Source organism: Bidens hawaiensis, unplaced genomic scaffold (genome assembly GCF_021521415.1).
Source record: "Bidens hawaiensis isolate Kalapana, Puna unplaced genomic scaffold, B.hawaiensis_p1.1 tig00011152_1, whole genome shotgun sequence".
In the NCBI taxonomy this organism is placed as follows: Eukaryota; Viridiplantae; Streptophyta; class Magnoliopsida; order Asterales; family Asteraceae; genus Bidens; species Bidens hawaiensis.
Genome location: NW_027491864.1, coordinates 495701 through 508813, shown reverse-complemented (window position 1 = coordinate 508813; position 13113 = coordinate 495701). Strand labels below are relative to the sequence as shown.

Here is a 13113-nt window from a genome sequence, read left to right as displayed (position 1 = left end):
ATCACATAGCTTGCTTCTTCAGCATCCAGGCATTTCATGAGCTGTCCAAGGTAAGAGCGTCGATATAATGTACCATCAAGTAGTTCATAGTTCTGCGCCTTGTGTCTTATCTTTCTCGCCTGTGCGCGATCGTCCGGTAACTTCCCCTCCTTCAGGAATTCCATTATTGGAGTTATCCAGGATGAAGGGGTTGTATGAATTACCAAGACAGATTGCGTTTGCACTGACGGGTTGCTCATCACTTCCACCCTGACATCTTTGCCAAAGTGATCAAAATTAGTTGAAGCCATCTTACTCAACGCGTCAGCAGACTTATTTTCGCTGCGCGAGATGTGTATAATTCTGAAGAAGTCAAACTGCTCAACGAGCTTTTTTGCCTGCTCTAGATATAGAGGCATTGTGTTCTCCTTGGCGTCATAAAGGCCGTTGACTTGAGCAGCTACCAAGTAAGAATCAACATGGGCCTCTAGCCTTTTAACTCCAAACTTGCGCGCAATGCGCAGACCAGCCAGCAGGGCTTCATACTCAGCCTCATTGTTGGTACTCTTGAAGTCCAATCTAATAGCATAAGTATATTCATGATTATCAGGGTCCACCAGTTTGAGGCCTGCGCCGGACCCTTCGCTGTTGGAGGCTCCATCAGTGAATAGCCTCCAAACATCTTCTTCATCATTTGCTCGCGGAGGGTCTACCTCGCGCTGAGCTTCTTCAATCTTTCCCTCTGGGATTTCCGTGATGAAATCCGCTAAAACTTGACCCTTTATTGCTGGACGGGGCTTATAGGTGATCGTGTGTTCACCTAATTCCAGCGCCCACTTTGTCAGCCTTCCGGAGAGCGCGGGGCGTCGCAAGACTTGCTGGATGTTGTAACCAGTCAGAACTTCAATAGGATGACCATTGAAGTATCTATGGAGCTTGCGCGACGCGTGTGTTAGTGACAAAACTAACTTTTCCATGATGGAATAGCGCGTCTCAGGGTCTGTCAGCACCCGACTCACATAGTATATTGGCGTTTGGATCCCCTTGCGATCCACCAATAATACTGCGCCGATGGCGCGGTCTCCAGCTGACAGGTACAATGTAAGGGTTTCGCTAGGAAGTGGAGCTGTTAGCGCGGGCAGCTTTATGAGACATTCTTTTATCTCACTGAAAGCTTGCTCAGCCTCAGGCGTCCACTTGAATTGGCTCTTCTTCAAGCAGTTCCTCAAAGTGTTAACGAATGGAGTAGATTTGCTGGCGTGGTTCGCTAGGAACCTGTTGATTGACACCAATCTACCATTCAGCTTCTGCACCTCTTTCATGGTGGATGGTGAAGGCATGTCAAGGATGGCTTCCACCTTTTCAGGGTTCACCTTGAAACCATCCTTAGTGACCATTACACCAAGAAATTTCCCCTCTTCCGCGCCGAAAGTACATTTGCTCGGGTTGAGCTTCATGTTAACTTCCGTTAGGCTGAAGAGTTTCCTCGATGTCTTTGAGCATTTGTCGCTCCTCCCTGCTCTTGATCACCAAATCATCAACGTAGACTTCTAGATTTCTTCCGATTTGTTCACTGAAAACCGAATCCATAAGTCTCTGATAGGTGGCGCCCGCATTCTTTAAACCAAAGGGCATTTTTGTGTAACAAAAAACACCCTTGTCGGTTCTGAAGGCAGTCTTGTCTTCGTCCTGTGGTGCCATTTGAATCTGGTGATAGCCTTTGTAGGCATCCAGGAAACATTTGAGCTTGAATGGCGCCACGGAGTCCACCTTTGCGTCGATGTTTGGGAGGGGGTAACAGTCTTTCGGACATGCTTTGTTGAGGTCCTTGAAGTCAATACACATCCTCCATGACCCGTTGCTTTTCTTTACCATCACAGGATTGGCTACCCACGTCTGGTATCGGATCGGGCGGATGATGTTTGCGCGCAACAGGTCCTCCACTTGCTCATTCATGGCCTTCGCCTTTTCATCCCCCATGATTCTCTTTTTCTGAGCAATTGGCTCCACCGACTTGAACGTGTTAAGAGAATGTTGCGCCAAGTCTCGCGGGACCCCCGTCATATCGGAGTGTTGCCACGCGAAAACCGACGTGTATTTTGTGAGCAACCTTTTCATTCTCAATCTCGTTTCGTCTGAAATGGTAGCCCCAATTGTGACCGTTTGCTCTGGGAATTTTGGATTTAAAATCCACTTCTCTGGCGCATTGTCCGCCATTGGAAGTTTCATTCTCCCTTCCCGCGGCGTACTTGTCACTGCGCACAAATGATCGCGGTAAACAAATGTTACGCCTGTTGGTGTAGGGAACCCCAATGCGTCGTGCGCTGGCGACGGTACAGCATTAAATTGGGCAATCGTTCCCCTACCCAGGAACATATTGTGGCATGACGTGGTGGGCAAGACCAAGAAGTTGACAACTTCGGCTCGCTTGTGCTCATCATCCCCCATAGTTAGTTCAAACTGAATCTGGCCTAGGTGATGGATGATTTCATTTGAAACACCACAGATTGGTGCGTTCACAATTTCGAGCCGCGCTTGGTCTGCCGGGTCTAACTTTCTGAAACATTGCTCATACATAATGTCAGATTCGCTTCCAGTGTCCACCAGGACCTTTGACACTTCGTAATGAGCAATGTGTGTGGTGATGAAGAGAGGACTGCTTATTGAAGGGCCTCCCCTGATTCTTGGGAAGATGACTTGCTGCTCGCGCCAATCTCCGTGGATTTGCGCGCTTCTCTTTTTTGACGTCTGCCCTTGTCGTCCCCCCTCAGCCACACAGATTCTTTTGTATTTCTTGCTGGCAGAGGCTCCTTCCGGTTGCTCATCTTCTATTCTTTGGTTTTTCACCAAGTGAGCCAGCCTGCCTGATTTTACATCCTTCTCGATCGCATCCTTTAAATGATGGCATGCGTCGGTGTTGTGGCCCGGGGACCTGTGAAATTCACAATATTTGCCACTGTTTTGCGGTCCCTTGTAGTGTAGTTGCTTGGGGGGCTTGAATTGAACATTCTCAGTACTTAACACCTGTGAAGGTGTTTTAGTGAGGGGAGTCCATATTCTTGGCAGAGGTCTGCTAGGATCTCTGCCGCCCTCCCTCTTGTCACCCTCCCCGCGATTACGGACATCTTTTTGGGGCTGGGGTGAGCTTGGTTGCGCTTGCTTTTCTGCGGAAGAAAAACTTGTTGGCTGCAACCTGGACCATACAGAGTTCTGTTTGGCCCTCTTCTCTTTGCTGCGCGGTGATTCAGCCTGATGCGCTCTTTCTCTTGCCCTATCTTGGGCAATCTGTTTTTCATTTCTCGCGAAAACTCGCGATGCCTCCATTAACTTGGCCCACGTGGTGGGCATACCATCTTTACTTACGAGAGCTCGTCGTAATTGATCACTGCGCGCGCCTTGTATAAAGGCCACGCGCAGGAGTTGCTCGGTTATACCTCCGATTGCCAGAGACTCCTGATTGAACCGAGTGATGTAATCTTCAATCGTTTCATCATTCCTGCGTACGCAGTGCATGATGTCATCAGGATCGCGCGTGTGCCTGCGCTGCTGTACGAAGTGGGCTTGGAACTTTTCTAATAGTTCCTCGAACCCATCAATTTGCCCAGTCGGCAAACTCTCGAACCATACCCGCGCCGCGCCCGTTAGGCAGCGAGCAAACATATGACACCATGTTGGCATCGTCCAACTCTCTAGGTTTCCCGTGTTGTAAAAACCTTGCAAGAAATCGTCTGGATCTGTCGTGCCGTCATATTTACCCAAACCACTTGGCATCTTGGTCTTGTGCTGGATGGGAGCCTGCGCGATGCGCGCAGTGAACTTTGAGTGTTTCACCAAGATGGCTGGTCTGTAGGGTGTGGTTACGTCCACTTGCCCTCTGACTGGTGGGCTGTACGGCATGTGCAGATCCAGATCGGCTCTGGCTCCAGGCGCCATGTTCACAGGCGCGCGGAGCTGTGAGCCTTCTGCATGAGTATCCCGCGTCTTCCTCATGCTATGCACTTCTTCATCACTGAACTCAGTGTGTGCAGTGTGAACAGAATGTCCTTCTTCCGGCGCGCGCGGCCTTTTTGTAGTCTGCTTATCAAACGCTTGCCTTTGTGTTTGGTCGGCTAGCTTCTTCTGTTTGACCATTTCATTGTACTTTTCCATCAGACGCCGCTGCTCGTTTATGAGCCATTCATTCGGATCATTTGTTTCTTCTTCTGGACCCATTGGTCCTTTCAGTTTCGCGCCGGCCATATTTTGTAACGTGAGATCGTCTGGAGGAGTTTCAGTCTGGCCGTGAGGGGTTGTGACGAAGGGACGGTTGCTGGTGGTACGCGTAGAATCACGCGGAACCCTCAGAACCTGCTGTCCGTCGTTAACACCCTCACGTTCAATATCCTCCAGAGCTTGATCAACGTTGCGAACGCCAGAAACCATGGTGATTGATTTTTTTTATGTAGATCTGATGAGATCTGATTGCCGATGTAACAGTGGATGACGCCAATGAAGAAACGTGGATCTACTCACTGGTAGCAGATCTACTTTCCTCGGGTTTTGATTGTACTATTTCACCGATGGTTCTTCTGGATCCGTGTTCTTCCACCTACAAAATGAACAACGCCGTTAACTTACCCCTCAGAAAGGGACAGAGGGGTCCTCTTTGGGGTAACCCTCCGGCGTGAGAATAAGTATGTGTAGGAGAAGATAATAATGTGTGTAAGGGAATCTCAAGAGTATTGCTTAATAGCTGAATACTCTATGATTGTGAGACTGTGTGTTTGTATGTAACTGACTGTGAGTGAATGTAATTCAATATGATTGAATGTGATATCACTGCCTGTAACTGTCAATGATTGAGTATCTATGTGTCCATCAAAGTGGAGTTGATGCTGTATTTATAGTGCTAGGGTTTCCACTGGTTGGGCTCAACCTCGTTGGCCTCCTCCAATCGCACTGCGCCACGTGTCCTCTGGGACACCTGACGCTTTCTCGTTGGTTGTAATCACGTGGTAACACATGTGTCATGCTGAGTTGTCGACCTTTCATTTGGCAGCTGTCAACATCAGCATATTCTTACTCCTTAAAAAGATGCCTTCTGGAAGGTTGTCTAACGTGCACAATCAAGGTTGCCCTCATCCTGATTTGGATGAGGACGAGGTCGATTATGTGCATGTGTGATATGCGCCAATCCTGAGGATGCGCGAGGTCTTCTCTTTATTCTCACGCGCAGATATTTCATGCGCAGATGTGATATGCGCCGCGCGCTGATGCGCCGCGCGCATATGTGATGCGCGAGCATATGTGTGCCTGGGCAGATGTGATATGCACGAGCATGTGATATGCGCCGCGCGCTGATGCGCCGCGCGCATATGTGATGCGCGAGCATATGTGTACCTGGGCAGATGTGATGCACGAGCATGTGATATGCGCCGCGCGCTGATGCGCCGCGCGCATATGTGATGCGCGAGCATATGTGTGCCTGGGCATATGATGCCTGAGCATGTTTTGTATGAGCCATGCGCATAGGTTTTGGCTTTGTGCCTTCATAATGTCTTTATCTTGTGGGTTGACCCGCCTTGCTCGGTGTTGAGGCGGGTACATACCTCTTCAAGAACAGTTTCAATAGACATCTGGGGCCACATGTTATGTTCTATAATTTTCTACATTGTGTCCCATGGTGGCTATTGTTCTCCAAATATCAAAGTCTCCAAAGATGGTCCTACAAACAAATGGTAACTAAAAAAAGGAGGTTATGGTAGGGGAGTAATGTGTCATGTCTCCCCCTCCATTTATCCATAATGAAATTGGAAAATCAATGAAGAACCAAGTTGAATGCAATCAGAATAATTGTGTATGTGTGTTTTATTCATTATGATACATCATCAATTTGGCCTACTTTTGTTACAGTCTCATAAATGTATTAGTATGCATGTTATGCCGACAATCATCAGCCGAAGGATTCACAATCCTACCCTTTTGTCAAGTCCTTGTGTCGCCGAGGGAATACCAGAGTACGAAACCTCAAATAATTAACCAGACATATCTTGGATGAGTTTGATGGTACATCTTAAAGTTGAACTGAAGTAATCTTGTCTCCACAAATTTAGCAGCGTTTTTGGCATTATAATTTATAAGATAAGAGTAGGCTGTCAAATAATTCTATGTTGACCTTTGGAAGCATGATTTATAAAAATAACACCGCCCTTCAATAATTATATTTGGGGTTGGCCTTCATATATTAATCTACACACAGAAAAAATGGTTTCTGGTTATGCATGCTTATTTTTGTCCATTGTTGACAAATAGCTAATACGTTAAACATAATTACAAATATCATATTATTATATAAACTAATAAAAGAATACTTTCTTTTTAAAATATAATTGTACACGATATAAAATCACTTTAATCAACTATATCTAAAATTTATAATTTGACGTATTGAACCGAACACAAATTGACTTATTCGTGAATGAGTCGAATTGTTACTGCATAAAATAAGAGTGATGTCATACCGTTACGTTCACAGTTAGTTGAAGTTATTTCTCCTTTGAGGCATCTAAACAATGGCTGATTACCGAACTAAAGATTAACTTGATTAAATATTATATGCCCTAATAAAATTTTAACTAAACAGAGGTTAATCGCGCGACATTACACTTTTTGGCTCAACTAGGATATTGAAGAAAATGCTGAACAAATCTCGTAAATTTATTTTATTTTCTTAAGAGTGTATAAAAAACAAAGTGCCAAAGAATTGAAGCACCATATATGAGGATCAGTTATGACCAGTGTAAAGCATTCACAGCTAGCCTTTCTATGGCCATTAAGAGTGGTGGACAACCTTTCAGATGGTGGACCTGTATTATGTTAAAATGTCTCTCCATATGCATGAATCTAAGAATTAAGGATGAAAAATATCATAATTAATTACTTCAGTGACAACTTTTCATGACTCAAATTATTAAGTAATTCAAAGGATGTATAGTCCTTAGATTTATGTATCATCTATTTAGAAAAATCTTGTTTAACTAGTTGCAAGAAACCTGCAACTCCCAGATCATTCTAGAACTCTCGCAAACCTTGGAAGTCAGTTCAGTATCTTGATCACTATGTAAGAACCATAAGCCAAACAAATATTAATACAAATTAACTTAATACATATTGTAATATACTTTATAGAATGTATAATAAATTAAAAGCTAAACCGACCAATTAATGAAAAAATGAAAATATGATTTGTCGAGTGTGCAGGAGATAACGTACATTAGTTCTTATTAAGCAGCGGTGTATTATAATTTGCCATAAACGGGTATTAGGGTCAGCTATATACACGCAATCCTCAATCAAATCTCAAGGTATTTGACAAACGGCTGTTTGAGAATTCATCAAACTCTTATATATAGGTTAAGATGTCAAACCATATTCCCAATACTTTTCAACCGTCTATTGAGTTTCCGTCCAACCGCCGTTTGAAAGGTAGGAAATGATATCCTAACCTTGTTCCATGTTCGAAAATAAAAGTTTTGTACTTTTGTTTAAATTTAAAATGTAGAGTGTCTATAATGCTTCAAAAAAAATTGAAAGACTTTTGTAGGAATAAATAAAAAAATATGTTAGCTTTTTATGGTATTTGGCCATTAATATGTTAACTAGTTTTCAATTGGCCATTAATAGATTATCATCAGTTTGAATTACCGTCGGTTTAAATATTATATACATAGGCACATGCATATATTTAATAGAAATATCTATAATATATCTCACTAATTTTATGTAAAACTCAACCTAAGAACATGACCCGTTGCCAAAGATGGAGGGTGCATAACGCGACTGGAGCCGGAAGGAACTGAAAACAGAAAAAAAAAATGGGAATAAATCATGTCTGGTTGGTAGGCGCGCGGTAGGCTAGCGTGTTGCAAAGTTTTGGGTTGGAGGGTTGAAATTTTCAAATCTAACCCGACCAATATACTTGTAGTATGTTGTGTTGTGCAAGGCCGTTTACGAGAATGACAAAAATAATGTCGGGCTTAAGGCGGGTATTAAGAAAAATATAAATTCAACAACAAATATATAAAAAGTGAATGATACGATGATAATTGTAATTATAATAAACTAAACATAAATATTGTAGCAAAATAAATCTAATTTAGTGTTGTTATTTATGATTTGGACTATAAAGTTGATAATTTAGTTATAAGTTTGAATTTTAAATGGGCTAGTGGTGTTAAAGTTTAACTATAGTTTTTACATATATATATATAAGAATTTTTAAAAATTTCGGGCCTATTAGGATAATCGAACCGAGGTCGGTCGACCTCCTATCATGCCTCCTCATCCAAGCCGGGTCTGGTGTCATGTTCGGGTTGTCTCGTCTTATGAATATTAATAATATCTAGTGACATAGCAACAGTTTAAACAATTATTACTCGGATTCATATGAAACATGTTTGTTATTTAACTGTTTTTTGTAACTTTATCTCTTATTCCTTATTAACAAATTTTGGTTTACATATTTAGGTCGAAACTAGAATAAACAAAGAGAATAATCGAAGCATTGTTTATTAGAATAAAAGGCTTATTGAGGCGGTCTGCACACATCAACCATCCATCTGAACCCAACCATCGTTCACTTTCCCAAATCAATATAATCAAAACCCGGACCCTCACCATTCATCATCTTCATCCTCAAATCAATCAATCCACACCCTGATTTCAATATCTCTACTCCAAACTCTGTGTAAAAATGTGACTTAAGATATCAAAAGAACAAAACCCGTTAAATATTATTGTCAATCTAATAATTAAAGTGGGCGAGAAATCTGGATACGAGATGAGAGCTTCGATGCACACGTTTAGCTTCAACGGAGAGGAGCTTCTAGAATATTATTGTTTTTGCTATAAATAAGACTTTGTATTTCATTTTAGTGTGTGTGTTCTAGTGTGTAAACAACTACCCAAGAGGAGCTCACATTGGGTGAGATCGGTTTGATTAATGTTATGAATATTTTATTATTACCAATTACGGAGTCGTTCAATATTATTTGTTCAGTCATTTGTTTATACCACACCCGTCTGTATCACTTATCAAGAATACAATCTGTTAGTTTGTCTGATCCGGTGTCATGGGACCTACACTATGTTATACCTATTAATTATGGTTGCTGGAATGGTGTGGGTGTTCTCCGGAGAACCTTTCCGATGGCACCTTAACAGTAGTAGCCACAACGATATGTGACTATGACGATAAAGCCACATGTGAACAACGATGGTGGCGCACGAGCTAGGGTTTCACCGCGCTATGTCAATTACGATGGCTTACGGAGAAAGTACCAGTGCTAGACGTAGAGACTAGACAAAATAGTTGGTGGTTAAGTGGTTTAAATGTTGATTCCGGTAACTGAAAGGGTTTCTATAAACCTCGCTTTTCCAGAGAGCTCTCCGGCGAACCCAATAGATTTTGATGACGTTTGAAGCATTGAGAATCCTGAAAGAAGACAAAAATCAGATGAAACATGAACGAATAAACTCGTTCGTAGTGTTTGACCTGGTGCTTTTAATGGTCGGCATCAAGATGACCAACGAGTTTGGAGATTAAACCCTAGTCCCTTCTTTGTATGATGTTGCAAAACTTAGCAATGGTCACCGGATAATTGAGGAAGAAGAGACCCTAAATCAGGGCTCCAATTTTGTTTATTGACCACTTATAATGAATCATGGGCATAGTAGTGAGTTCAAACCTTTTTGGACAGGAAAACTAATACCCATTTAATGGAGGGACACAACGTGTTCATTTTTTAAACCCCAAAGATTCAAGCAGTTCAAATATTTTTCAAGGGCTCAACATTATGTCGTCTTGAAACACAGGGACTCAAACAATATTTTTCTCTTTAAAAAAAGTGGGTCTAAAAAGTGTTTGAGAGTATTAGAAAAATTATGAGATTATATGCGTTTGGGTATTTTATATATATATATATATATATATATATATATATATATATAATATCACAAATTTTTTAAACATTTTTTGCCCCCAAAAAAAGGTACCCGGCCGGGCACCCACCTCGCCCGCCCTTAGAGCCGACCCTGTGAATCAGATTTCAGACACGAGATCATAAAAATCTGAAGTCTTATCCATTATCCCCATACTATAATGCCAATCGCCGGTCAAAACTAATAATATAAATTTGTTACAAGTGAGAGTACCAGATAGAAAAAGGTATAAAAGAGAAATTATAAATTAAAATATATAACCTGAGTTTTTTTTTCTTTTCATCTCTAAAACTAAATTATCTACAACTTCATATACTTTTAAACATGTGTATAGGTCAACCCCCTTCTTTATTGGTCGTATTTGGGCTAACCCTTTTTAAACAAGTTATGATCGGGTTAACGTACTTATGAAAACAGGTCGTGTCAGTCTGTCGACCCAAAACGTTTTTTTTTTCCTATCACGGATTACCACCTATAGGAAACCATCAAGAGTCACTGGATTACATATATTAAAGATACTACGTTCTCTTTGATCCTACAGATCCTAATATCTCTATAAATGTTAGTGTGTAGGTTAAAACTTCCTCAAGTTAATGGCTGCAAATACTTGATGCATTTGCCATTGTGAACAAATGTGACTTTTGATCGGATGTACACTCATCACGTGTCTTATATATGGAATGTGCAACGTTAACATGACCTGCCAATCTTATACTTGTTTAGATAAGGTTAATGCCCAAAAGCCGAAAGGGTTGGGACAAAGGTGATTGGTGAGGTGGTTGTGTTAGTCGGACACCATTGGAATGCAAAAATGGATCAGAAGAGTTTACCAAGTACTCTAATGTAAAATTGCCGAATACGCACGGAGAATACGTGATTTAACATGAGCATGAATATGGAAGAATGTCATACAAAATGCTTAAAGAATTTTACTTGTATGGTTTATGCAAATCCAGGCTCTAGTCTTAGAGGAAGCTAGGGGCTGCTTGATCTGGTTCAATGACCTTCTAGACATCCAATTGTTACCCGATGGCCTCATTTCAACATGTTGAAATACATATATGTTTTAACTCAATTAAAAAAATGTTATATGCTTATCTCTCTAATAATGGGTTACTTGTATTGTAATTCAATCAATATTTCTTAGTTGGTTAGTTGCTAATATAGTTGTTTGTCTTTGCATATGAGTTATAAACAATAAATGGACAAAATGGCAATGGACTTGTTGTTGATGGGCTTGTAGCTGGGCTAGTACCTGTTGAAGTTGAGAAGACTTAAGACTAGGTCAGGCCCAGATTCATATATAGATGCCCGTGATAAACCCAGCTCTTCATTTTTCAATGAAAGAGTGAAGGCGAGATATTTTGAATTATTATTTGTCAGAAATATAGCCATTCTTCATTATTCCAAATCACTTATTAATACCGAAATGTAGATTGAAACAGATCAACGAATACAAGAAAACATACAAAGATTATCAACACCGTGAGAATCTGATAAATCAGAAAATACATAAAAATAACTAATAATCATAGAACTGTGAAACCCTAAATCGATAGAGACAAAGTTGTAATAAGTGTGATAAAGAGAACGAGACAGACTACTAAAGAAACAACCCCACGCATTCTCACTTTTAGAATAAAAAAACGGGTCAACCACATAAAACTCGCTAAGCCCAGCTTCAAGCCAATAAGCCATCAAGCCCATCTGCTACTAGACCAGCTCCAAACTCATTCTTCATTTAACCAACCTTTGTTAACAATGCACGAGCAAAGAGTTAGAACTAAAACATACAATATTATGTAATATTTTTGTTTTACGAATCAAACTTAGACATATTTCAACATTATTCATCCATTTTCTTCTTTCTTAAGAAAATATGGTTAAAAGAAAATGATATTTTGGTATTTTATCAACAATTTGTTTGTGTAGAGGAGATCCTGTTTTTTTTTATTTTTTTGAAAATTAGTTATCTATACAAACAAGATACACAAGTTAATAATATATATGAAACCCGTAATTCAGTATATTACTTATTAAACTAAATTCAAATTATATTTTATCTAAATTGAATTCAGAATACTAGTACAAAAAACACTAAATAACGCGGTTTGTGAAAACTTTTAAAGGTTTTGATGAGAACCGTCATATTTGAGATTTAAACCGAAATATTAATTAAATAATTTATCGAAGCGAGTTTAAGTGACTGAAGAGCATATTTATCAAAACAAATAGTATTAATCTCTCAAATCGTCTTTGACCACCATGTTGATGGCCTTGTTCTTGTTCTAATTAGGGGAGTTGTTTTTTCTTGTTGATGTTTTGACTTATAGCGACTTGTTTCCGAATCATTTGGTTTCATATCAAAGTTTTTAACAAAAGTGCCGGTTTCTGACACAACAAAAGTACGCATATTCACATTAAAATCACTAAAGGCATTCTACATGTATATACAACATTCAAAATAAAGTACAACTAAAAATATCAGATTTATGTATAGTTTCCACTCAATATCAATAATTTTACAAATAAGGCAGAATTATACAATCAATATTGGAAATTATCAAACTCTTGTTCCAATGCTTGTTCTAATAAAAACTCAGATTGCTCCATCAACTCAGGACTTAATCTAAACATGAGAACACAAAACTCCATCTGACTAGGTGCACCATCTCCGTCGAAATCGCCTTCTCTCAACATGCTCAAAAGATCATCATCTGACAAATCTTGAAGACCTAAAAGCGAAGAATTCTTCTTCAAACTATCGAAAGTGATAACACCTTTATCGCGGTCCATCAACAAGTCAAACCCGTTACACATTTCATCAATCAAACAATCACCTCCAAGTTTGTCCGCCATTAGAGGTAAGAAGTCATGAAACTGAGGCTCGTTGTTGTTGGTTGCCATTGATCAAGAGTCGAACTAGAAGTCGGTTAAGAGATGGTTGGATTGATTTGATATTAATGAGAAGATATAGGGATGGATAGTTATATAACATGTTGGTGGGTGTATAGAGGTTCCCGGAAGAAGAAAAATGCCATCGGAACACAGCTGGGTTAAGTTCGCGTATTCAACTTTCGACGAAGGTCTTGTTTTCCTTTTATTAAATGTAAACGTGTCGTATGGTGATAAGATTCCTGAGGAAGGTTACAATGA

At 40.3% G+C, this 13113-nt stretch overlaps 1 pseudogene; it reads right to left on the bottom strand.

Moving 5' to 3' along the window:
- Positions 1–12436: 12436 nt before the first annotated feature.
- On the bottom strand, positions 12437–12868 carry LOC143537245 (calcium-binding protein PBP1 pseudogene; annotated as a pseudogene).
- Positions 12869–13113: the final 245 nt, after the last annotated feature.